We start from the raw sequence: 12,467 nt of genomic DNA on the forward strand, positions 1-12,467 counted from the left end.
TATATATATATATATTGCGCCTCATCATAATCGGGGAATTTTAAAGTTTTAAGTCCACACATTATTGTTTCTGATGAAGCTTCTTCTGAGGACAGTATGATAAGAAGAGTCAAGTTTATATAGAGTAAGTGTTTCTTCAATGCCACAACTTTCAAACTATAGAAATTTCAACACCAACTGAAGTAATTCAGTGAGCTGCTGTCTAGTAAACACAACAACAAGGCTAAAATTGTAAAAGTTTACTGAGCTCACCTTAATCTGAGTTCTGTGTTTTACTTGCAGAATAAGGACACCCAACTCCACACAGGGCCTGTAGGAGGGCAGTGTGTACTTCCTGGCACCTGTGCTGTCTACCTTCTCTCTGCTTCCTGCATTACCAATCTCATTCAAACTTCCTAGGCCAATTTAAATCAGATTAGTGATTGTAAAAAACTTCTTAGTGCTGTCATATAACATTCACCTTTTATTCACACATTTTCCAAAGTAAAAAAAAGTTGCTTGCAGTTGCTTGTAATATTTTAGCTGAAGATGTAACTTAATTTGTTTATCACTTGAAGTGCCCCTCCCACTTTTTCTGAGAAAAAAAAACCCAATGCCCTCTAGATGACCTGCACATATCACAAGGATTTTGAAAATCTTTGTTGCATATTTCTACCTTTTTCTGTTGTAGGGAACAGTTTGTTTCACAATGTCCTTACCAGAGAGATCCCTGAATAGGAGGGTTGGCTTTTTTATTACCATCTGGTTCGCTCTTAGGGTTTTAATGTTGAAAGCTGTAGTGTCTACGTCCCTTTCGTAGGCACGCCGTAGGGAGTTTCTCACCAAAAATGAAATTCCTATAGCAGGGGAACCCTAATTTTTTTTTGTATCTTAGTGCAGACTTCAGAGAAAATGAGTGAGCCAATCATGCAAGCAGGAAAACAAATTTCTGATGGCATCCTGTACACCAATGGTGTAGAGAACGCCTTCAAGTTGCCATATTGCAATGCATTTTTGACAGTTTTAGAAGATTACAACAGCTTCTGATTGAAAACAAAAGGCCATTTTGAAATCATAATGGCTTGTGTAGCATTTTTACATTCTATATCTTTTTTTAACAAAAGAGTTTTTCTTAAATTATAACCCATCTAAAACAGCCTGTCCATCTGAGACTACCCTGTTCATAATGAACAGCATTGTTGGCCTATTAAAGGAAGTGGAAAGATGAAGCATATACTGGCAGACTCAACAGGTAAAGCCTCATTCAGATGTTTGGATAGTCTGCTGGGGCCAGAGGCGGCTAAACCCAGCTAAACACAGCATCTGTATGCAGCAGCACTCTGTTCTGGGGCATTCAGATTAGATGATAAGCTGTGTCCAGTTTTTCTGCAGCCAGAAAACACTGGCTCTGAACTCAAACTGTCTGCATCCGGGGATGATCAGAGGTTCTATTTGCCAGTAACCACTTGTACAAGTGGTAACATGTGAACAGCAGCGGTACCAGTCATTGATTTGTACAGGGTACTATTTTCACACAGTAAGGCCGATTGTTGATTATTGCTGGTGGAGAAGCTATCTGCCAGTCTAAATGAGGCCATATTAACTTATGTTTAGGTGTGAGCTAAGAAAAGTCAAAACTGCCGTGTTAATGCTAGTGAGAGACTTCATCATATATCTAATTTTGTGGTTGCCCATAATTCCACTTTAAATAAGCTTGAAAAACTCTGTTGGTAAGGCAGTTCTTCAGTGTTACAGTATATTACCGGCATCCAGTGTTGATGGCACAAGAAGGTTCCCATTGCATATTAGTCATATAATACTATTAGTTGTGTATCCATATTTGCATTAGCAGTGTTGCCATTTAAAATTGTTTGTAACAAGGTTAAGCTAAATACATTTAAGTAGATATTAACGTTCCTGCCAGTACATCTTAATTCAATTTCCCATATACTGTGCATGTTGCCAAGTATATAATGTACTTTACACGTTTATCACTAAAGTAAATATGGATTGTCTTCATTAAATGCTTGTTTTGAACATGATGCAATAGCTGCTATATAAATAGAGATTCACCGCAAGTTTGCATGATGTGGAGACTGCTGGCAATCTTAGAGGCAGCAAATAAAGCCAAGTTCATCCCTCGAGATCTGGCCACAATTTAATTAGCTGGGAGTACATGAGCACTAAGTAAGCAGTGGTTGGAGGCATTGGCCTTAGCAGGTTGCCACTCGTAATGATAAACACATATTTTCTAAATGCTAATCATACATTTTATTTCAAAGTGCTTGTAAGGAAGCTGAAAATGATAGCTAAGAATTTCCTTTTTGTTATTTTTTATGATGCGCTTGTAAGAAGTTGCACATAGTGATTGTAGCAGTAACTATTATGTGTGTGTATTTTACATGCATATAGTATATGTTTACATTAGGAATGCACCAATATATCGGCCAATGAAACATATTAGCCGAAAATGGCACTTTTGGATAAATGCCAAAAGTGCAATTTTCTGACAATTTAGCGGCACATCCCTGCTTTCTTTCATCCACGCTGGGCGCTGCTCTGTGTCCCAGCGGGGAGGAGAGAAAGTGTCACAGGCGGCCAAACGCTGCGGGAGCAGAGCGCTGTGAGCGGCCAACGTCTCTCCTCCCCACAACGCTCAGCCTCCTGTCACAGATCGGCAGAGCGGTGTGTGGGCGGAGACAGCCACACTGTTACAGGAGGCTGAGCTCTCCTCCCTGCACTACTCGCTCAACCTCCTGTGACAGCTGTCGGGATGGAGAGCGAGGTACAAACACTCAGTGATCGCTGAGTGTTTATAAATAGATTGAGACAGTATGGTTACTAGATCCTCAATTATGAATGAATAGGAAGTGATCTACGTCACCTACTGTTCATTCCTGATTGTGGTTATAGTAAACATACTCTGTCCTCATGTTATAAATGAACAGGAACACTCAGTATAGAGGATTCCAGTTCATTTATAACAGGGGCTGCAGAAAAAGAGATTGAGGACTCTGTTCTCAATCTCTTTTTTTATTTTAAAATAAATCTGTTTAGATCCCTTATATTTCCCCAAAGCACCTAAAAGTAAAGTAAAAATTTTAAATATTTAAGAAAAAATGCACCTGTAGTTTACATGCTTTGATTGTACAATGTAATGGACAGTGCTCTAGAAAACAATGATACCTGCTGGTTATAAAAGTCATGTCAATTTTTTTTATCTTCAAGTGTGCATTGCTCTATCACACATTGGAGTGGCACTTAGAACATCAGTACATAGTAAGCCTAAATCCTTGGTAAAAGGGAAAGTGTAAACCATTTACTGTATTAGTTTATATAATTAACTGACATGTGAATTAGATCCAGAACTTCAGTGCTAGAAGGCAAAAGTACTAACTATTGTGCTGTTTATATACCTTAGGGCAGGGATGGCCAAACTGCGGCCCTCCAGCTGTGGTGGAACTAGGAATCCCATGAGGCTTTGCAAGATTCTCACAGTCACAGACATGGCTCCCAGAGAGAGATGCTTCATGGGATTTGTTGTTTCACCACAGCTGGAGGGCCGGTGTTTGGCCATCCCTGCCTTAGGGTAAATAAATATAATTTGGGTTTATATACTGTAATCACTGGAACTCAACATACAAACTGTTCAAATGACTTGCAATGAGACCATGTTGGTGTTGTTTCTCTGTACTGGTACAACTCCATTCACCATAAAGATCGTTAGATCATAGATGAACTGATTTGTAGTAATACTGATACTTACACCTGGTATACACATTTAGTCATCATCACTGAAATGTTCCCAAATTTGGTGTAGCTATTCTTTATAGAGAAAAGATCAGACTTTTAAGCTACCTCAACACACCAAAATAGATAAAACAAGTTTTTATTGATTGTATATAGATTCAAATTACGTAACCTATGGTAATAAAACATTTCATCAAGAAAATATATCCCTCTATATTATCTGAATCTCACATACTGTATTTCCCCATATACTGTATCACTGGCCAGCTATATACATATATGATGATAAAGAGTTGACACTCAAATAAAAGTAGAAGAGCAAAATTATTTTATTCTTGTAGCATCACAATATTGCTTTTAGATGAAAAGGCGTGTAAAAAAAGACCCAAGAGGATAACAGAGAAAATCTAGGGACTTACCCTTAGGGAAAGGATATTACGTGGTCATCGACGGAGGGTGGAGTTTGATGATGCTGGCGTCACAAGGGTTCCAGCTTGCCAGGAGTGATGTCTGTTCTCCAAAATCTTGTTGATGGAAGTTGGCGAGGAGGTGAAGGTGAAGTATTCTTTGCTTTGCTTCACCTTCACCTCCTCGCCAACTTCCATCAACAAGATTTTGGAGAACAGACATCACTCCTGGCAAGCTCGAACCCGTGCGATACCAGCATCATCAAACTCCACCCTCCGTCGATGACCACATAATATCCTTTACCTTAGGGTAAGTCCCTAGATTTTCTCTGTTATCCTCTTGGGTCTTTTTTTACACGCCTTTTCATCTACCTCCGCGAACACAATTTTATGTTTTTTGGGACCACACTCGAACTAATTGGATTACCACGGAAGATTGGGAACCTATACTAGCTCCTAGTTTTCCAGCCCCCCCTTTACAAGATTCTGCGAAAAATCGCCCTGTTCCCTACTCGGCTTGCAGCGCTTCTCCCTTCCCTTCTCTGTTTAACTCACTCTTCGGTCGGACACAGGGCCGGCCTTAGGCCTTTAGGCGCCCTGTGCGAGAAAGCTTTACAGCGCCCCTCAGTGACCACACCCCTCAGTGGCCACACCCTTTAGTGGCCACACCCCCAGTAACCACACCCATTTATCACCCATATTTTTGGTAAAACATAAAAAGACGGGGTCACGTCGGGTAAATAGACAACGGACACCCCGGTCCATACGCTTCTGAAGCGGCTCAAACCGTACAAGGAAACTCAACATATCTCCAATTTAACCCCTTAAGCGTAGCGCTGTATCCTGGCATGCTGTCCTTTTAACTTTCAATACCCACCTAATCCTTACCCTGCTCCGGCCTTAACTCCGCCCCTAAACACACCCTCTTAAATAATCTTATGATAATTTCAGCTTGTAAACTGCACATTAGGGATTCCTGCTACAGGAAAACGCAAGTTCCTGACACAGGAATCCCTAATCACACCTTAAATATACTGTAGGTGTGAATGAGGCCCAATATACACATACACTAAAGATATCCATACACCTGCCTATTATCGTACGATAGTTGTGGGTGATCCCGCGATCGTACGATAATCGGCAGGTGTATGGGCAGCGTGCGACCGCTTCTACTGTAAGGGTGCACGTCTTTCGTCTTCCGAGCACGCTGGAAAGCCTGCCGAAAATCGTATGATTTTTGGTGGGTTCGTGGTGTGGTCAGAATTTGAATGCCGCATGGGCCAGTGTGTGCAAGTACACACTGCCCGCTCAGCACTGCAATCATCGGAAGCCCTCCCCTCAGCAGGGAGGGTTTGCGATGATCGCAAGTATGATCTGCCTGTCCAAGATGGGCAGATCGTACAAAATTTTTATGACCTTACAACCATTGCAAGACGAAAGTCGTGCGAAGGTTGTAAGATGTATGGGCAGCTTAAAACACAATAATACACTTCTCAATGTTATATTAACCCCACACACACACAAAATAATAATACACTCTCCCCTTATTAACACCCACACACATAAAATAATATACTCTCCCCCTTAATAGCCCCCACACATAAAATATGCCGAAGAAAGCCAGAGCTCACAGGAGCTGTTCTGCGGTCTGCATCCGACACAGATGCAGAGCATGGAACTGCTCCCACAAGTCAGGTACGTGGGCTCGAGGGCCGGAGTTGGCCCGCGGAGTGATACTTGGAGACCCAAATTTCCACTCGCCCTCACTTTATTTTTACTCGCCAAATGCGAGTGGAAATTTTGAGCCCTGATCTAGAAGATATGTTGTCTGCACACCATTCTGCTTTGGAATATCATCTTTATTCACATTCCGTTAGAATGACATATGAATGCAATGTTTTGGAGCCTATCACCACCCATTGACCACATAATGATGTCATATTCCCACCGGAATAATTGTTTACTTGTTTGGACAGTTATTCTGGTGGGAATATGATGTCATTATAATGGCAGTGGGTGGTGATAGCTCTGTTATTTAATTTTTTTTTGTTAAATGCACTGGTTATTTAAAGATGTACAGCACTTTTGATCATTGACACGCTGCCTGACGAAGGGGTCCTGTGAGGCTAACGGAATGTGAATAAACATATTTTGAAGCAGAATGGTGTGCAGACAACATATCTTCTAGATTGATTTACATCAGTCGCAACACCATATGGAGTACAGAACTGTACTGTATATCTGCATGACACCACAGCAGCCACAACTGTGTCCTATACGTTGTAAAAAAATATACTGTGGTGTTTGAATGCTGGTAATACAGTAAAATGGGCATAGTTCAACACGTTTCTCAGGAGAATATTGGAGGCATATCTGTAAAGAGTCATATAGAAATCCATAAATAACTTTAACAGAACATTATTTACATAATACATGCTTCAGATAAGTATATTGTTGACTGATTCTGCCAATATTTGAATCATAATCTCCCACAGGCAAATACAGGGGAAATGGAGGAGAAAACCAGATCACCAAAGGTCTCTGTCACTAATGCTGGGGGTTATTATTGCACCCACTGACACAAATGCTGATTGGTATTATTGTGCCCACGGACGCCAATGTTGGGGGTTATTATTGTGTCCACTGACGCCAGTGCTGGGGGCTCTTATTCCTGCCAATGACACAAATGCAGGGGTATATTCTTACATCCACTGACACCAATCCTGAGGTTTACTCACCATCACCAATGCTGGGGGCTTTGATTGCAGCCACTATACAGCAATTTTACTCCCACTTTTTCTTCAGTGTACATTGTTGTACGCAGCAAAAAATGCAACAGGACTGAGAATTTGGGGCGTTTAGGTACCCATTTTCAATGGGCTGGCTAGCTTGATGTAATGATGTAATACCCCTCAACACACAAAAATGCAATACTGTGTGGCCCTCTGGAAGTGTCAGGGGCCACTCTTGAGGAAGTTGACCACCACTGCTGTAACCAAATCACACTTTGCCCACACTGGGATGTAACCATTTATATTATTCACAATTTAAAACATTGCTAACCAAGAAATACTACATCCCTTCTTTCCTAAGCGTGATGTGAACTACTTATAGCATTAACATGAACAAGAAAAAATAATAACTGCATACTAAAACATATAAAAAAATGTTTTTCATTATAGCCTCATCTTCATATAGAAAGTCTTTAAGGAATGCAGGTGGGTTGATTGACCATTTAGCACTTGTTGACTCTAATGTCGTGTATCTGTGTTGGCATGATTATCACTGAATCCAGCATGTTGTCCATTTTCTACTGCTTGGTCCTGTGGCTCAACAAACTTCATTACCAAGGATGAGTTCATAGGAAGTGTGCCTCCATACGAAAAATGTGGGTTGTTCTCCTGTACATTATATGATTTCAGTTTGTAAGAAGGAAATAATTGGTTAGGATTGCTCTTTTAGGGCATCATTATATATCCTTTTTCAGGACACTAGTCTTACAATGGCATTTCTAGTCTACATATTGATGGGCATCAAACTTCCTGTCCTCATTAACCCTTCAGAAATGTTCAGTAACCTTAGTAGAGAGAGCCAACATGCTTGTGCGGTTTAGTTATGAATTTGCAAGCAGAGAAGTTTTGGCTTTGGTTTTCTGCTCAAAATTTAGCAGACTTGAACAGACCATATTCTCCACTTTCTTAGCAGTTCCTAGACAATGGATTTATTATTAAGACTGCACAGTGGCAATCCTAAGTAGGTATGAGCTTTGGGTTTGGGTCATGCCTACACAATCTGAGAAAATGGTAAATGATTGCGGCTGTTTGCGCTCATAACAACCAATTACCAGCAACGCGCTTTCTGGCCTCTGAACTATGGGCCAATTATGGGGGTTTTCTAATGTTCCATACCCCTTCCTATAAACCTCCTGGTTCATAGCAGCCTTTGTTCAGTGTGTGCAGAGGGCGGCATGTAGTAGATAGGGAGAATATATGTAGTTACTGCTTCTGAAAATGTATTTATTTACAGTGACAAACAAACACTCACTGTGTTTTGGAAACACCTGGAGAAGATAGGGAAAGATCAAAGAGTGCTTGTAGAGAGAGATAGTTGCTGCTCTTCTACCAGTACTGCTACCTAAAATTGCTATATTAACACCAGTGATTTGCACAGTCAGTATGTGTTGTAAACTTGAAGCAAAAAGGAATAGATCACATAGGGGGAATTTACTGGAGCATGCCGAATCTAGAACAGCTGAGCATAGTAACTAATCAGCTTCTATCTTCAGCTTGTTCAGTTAAGCTTTGAAAATAAAAGCTAGAATCTTACCGGTTGCTATGCACAGCTGCTCCAGATTCTTTCTGCTCCAGTCTTAGTAAATACCCCTCACAGTCTTTACAGGCAAAGAAAGTTGCTGACATACTAGCACTATAGAGTACTTCTGCAGAAAACTACTATATTGACAATCAGTCATATACATATTCAGTCAGTGTGTGTAGTACAGTTGGAGAAGGTAAGGAGAGATCACACAGTCTTTTGCAAGGAGAGATAGTTGCTGCTATACTATAAGGTTCTGCTGATAAGTGCTACACCCATTGCTCTATAGTGCCACATTATAGTACATTGCATTGTGGTGGGCTACATACTATGTACCCTCCCTTTGTTCGCACTGCATAGACCCAATGGTTCTTTCTAGGACATTTTGTGTGTTTCTGCAACAAAACCCCCCTTCTGTTTTATTTTTAATACTGTTTTATTTTTGGTTCATTTTCTTAGTTCAATATCATTTTGCTAGGGTCTTTTTTCTTTTTTTTCAGGGTGAGCAGCGTGATCTCAATGGCAAAGCTGACATTTGATTGCAGCAATTTACTACAAACTTGTGCATTTCAGTTTATTGCACTAAATCACATAGCTGGCACAGTGAACTCTAATCTTTATTTCACATTAAAACCTGCCTGTTCTCACCCTTGCAGCCTACAAAAGCTGATTACATAATGTGCATCAAATCTGTACAGTCGGCTTGTTTCTGTGATTTTGATTTCTTGATTAAAACAATAAGTACAATTAGTATAATTCTTGCTGGCTTGTGTGTAATAAATAATACACACGAAAGTTGACTATTTTGGATTAAAAGCTGCCTGGTGACTCTCCCATTCAAATGTGGCCTAGCAAAAGTGATTAAATACTGTGCATGTTGTCACTATAATATTATACTGTTTTTCTGTTGTCTGTAAAATTAATACGCTTAAAATCTGTTGATTTTTTAAATTAAAATCTAGCTAGTGTGGCTGTTCAACATACTAGTCAAAGTATTTAAATAGTGTACACATACTCACTACAATATTTGGGGGATTTTTTTCAATGAAATAAATACACAGTGAATTTTGTTTTATTTTTATTTTTTGAAAGCTGGCTGGCTTAGATCCTGTTAAAACTGCAGCCTAATCAAAGTGCAAAAAAAATGTGCACATGTTCACTGCAATATCTTGCAGACTTTTGTTCATATTTGTAGCAGTTGTTCATCAAGTCTAGCTAGAAAACTTCTCCCCAGATAATGCAGAAGAGGGGGCCACACCCGAAAGAGCTAAAGGAGACTCTGAGAAGAGTGTGGACTCAAACAAGGGATGGCAAAACAGGCTGCCAGTGTCAGGGCTCTGTGGAGCACTGCAAGCTGCACCAGAGCTGTTAGTGGATCTTGAGCTGGAGAGGCCTTCTGGACTGCTTCCTTTGTGCTGGGGTCTGAAATGTTGCACTACAATGCAGGCAACTTATATGAACACACCAAACATTTGGGTAGTCACACACCAGCAGTTGAGAGCAGGAGAGGTTTATTGGCAAACCAGCAGTTCAGAGCAGGAGATGTTTATTGGCCGGAGGTGACTGAGTCACTGTAGGAGGCAGCAATAACCAAAGTCCCTTGCAACCGGAGCAATGACAGGGAGATTACCTCATACTGAAAACAGGAACAAATAGTGTGGAGTGCATGTGCAATACTGGAGTTGGTGACACAGCACTTCTATCTCCAGTACATTAACCCTTCCCACAGAGACTGATGGCATAAGGAAAATAAAATGGTGTCACTAAACTGTGAAAGATAACAGAATAATCTGCCATGTTCAGATATATGTATAGGATAAAGGTCCTCAGAAACTTACCATGGTCTTGGACCAGGAAAGCACTTTGTGGCTAACAAACACAGTACCAAGGGAGTGGAGAGTGCCACAAGCAGTGCCCGCAGATCACATTTCAGGATACCTTTGCTCAGGACATGGGCAAACTCACAAGCGAGTCTTCAGGGATTGGGTTACACCTGAGGCTGTACCACAGCCCTAGACCTGTAAAAGGCTCTGCAGCTAACAAACCAGTACATTAGATATCTGGGGAATTCCTTAAGCAGATTCCAGTGCACAAAGGTCACATTACAAGCCCTGCAATCTTTGGTCCAGTGAGCTCTAGGTACAGCATCCAAGAATTGGCCAACCTGGATAGCTGCATAGAGTGCAAAGCTCAGCAGTCTTGATTTAAGAAAAAATATCGTGATAGCTAAAGAAAAAATATTTTGTAAAAATGGTTAAACTTTTCTCCAAAGAGAAAATATGCCCATCTTCCTAAAACACTAGCAAAAAACAAAAGCATTATAAGAGTGGGAGGAAACTTACCTGACTGGCTAAAATCTTTTTTGTTTGTGTCCATTTCCTCCTGTAGGTGGCAATGTAACCCAATGGCCCTTGAATTACTTCTGATCCTGTTTCCCTAATGAATGATAAAGAATAAATGCAGCCCAGTTGAAAAGATTCATGTTAGCCGCAGTGGAGTACTAGAACCATATTGTAAAATTCATTTTTTTTTTTGTTTTAGCCAGTTTGAGATGAGTTTTCTCTGTTTTTAAAGATGTCCCAGAATATAAAGTCCATTATAAAGTGACTCCTGAGTCAGTCAATACCATGAAGTCTGTGTTGCCAATCTTAACCTCCCTGGCGGTATGATTATGTCAGGAATTTTGTACCAAAAGCGGTACAATAGTTTGATACATAAGTGTAATCATAGCAGATTACATTGTATTGTGTGTATTCTATGTACATTACAACTTTTCACTTTTGAATTTCCCGCCTGCTGTGACGCCCGAAAACGAAACTAAAAGTCAGATGCCGGCTTTTAGTTTCATTTTCGGGCCGCGTACAGCAGAGGACGCCGCGGGATCGCAGGGACAAGGTGAGTGTCACTTTTCTCTGCAGCCTGGAGTCTGGCTCGGGGTTACATAGTTACATAGTATTTGAGGTTGAATAAAGACATTAGTCCATCAAGTCCAACCTATTAGGATCTCATTCTAGGAGTACCTGTACCCCTGTATATTACCTGTACCCCTGTATATTACGGTCCCTTAAGAAATCGTCCAAAAGTTTCTTGAACAATTCCACATTATTTGCTCAAATCACCGCCTGTGGCAGTGAGTTCCAGACCCTAACTGATCTTACTGTGAAGAACCCCCTTCGCCCCTTGTGCTGGAATTTTTTTTCCACCAAAAGTTACCGCTCCTAGCATTGAAAATTCAACCCGAACCAGACTCGGGATTACCGCCAGGGAGGTTAAGAGACAGAGTGCCTGCCTCAAGTGTGAAAATAAACTCAGAATCCGACATAGCTCCTATATCCGGTGACATGTGCTTTCCTTTCTAGCATAACGATAAGCTTGTATTAGTGGTTTGCAAGTGCGACTGTCAGGAATTTTGCTGTGCAAGTAGCTACAAAATGACCTATCATTTCACACATACAACAACAGCCACATGGCAGCTCTGACAGCTCAGTGGCCTTTTCTACTACACTTAGTGCAGTTTGCACAGAAATTACAAATTTTATTTCTTGCCTTTGGGTTTCCTCTCACTGTACGCAGACAGAGATTGCAATAACTGATGCAGACTCTTTGCTGTCAATGTGCAGAGCTTGAAACTTAGACAATTCAACATTCTTTGCAATCTTTTGTACTACAAACTATTTAAATGTTTAAAGGAGAACTTTGAGGTGAGTGCTTTTCACTCACCTCATAGTTCTAGCCGACATGTGACAATGAGAAGGTTCTCTAAGCAGTCTCCTCCTATTGCTGAGAGGTAGATTTCTCGATAACTTCCTCTCTGATTATTTATTAGTGTGTCATAATCACAAGAATCTTTTTTTTCTTTGGTTCATATTTTCAAGTGCAGGTCCCACCAAGTGCAACAGAAGAGTTCTGTGAAGGAACAGTAATTGTTGTTACAAGCCTTTTTCCACTTTTCCTGGTGAATGACTTTTTGGACAACAAATAGGGGTCTATTCACAAAGCTGCCGAAGGATCTGGCCG

The sequence above is a fragment of the Nanorana parkeri genome, unplaced genomic scaffold (genome assembly GCF_000935625.1).
Source record: "Nanorana parkeri isolate BGI_ZX_2015 unplaced genomic scaffold, ASM93562v1 scaffold281, whole genome shotgun sequence".
Classification (NCBI taxonomy): domain Eukaryota; kingdom Metazoa; phylum Chordata; class Amphibia; order Anura; family Dicroglossidae; genus Nanorana; species Nanorana parkeri.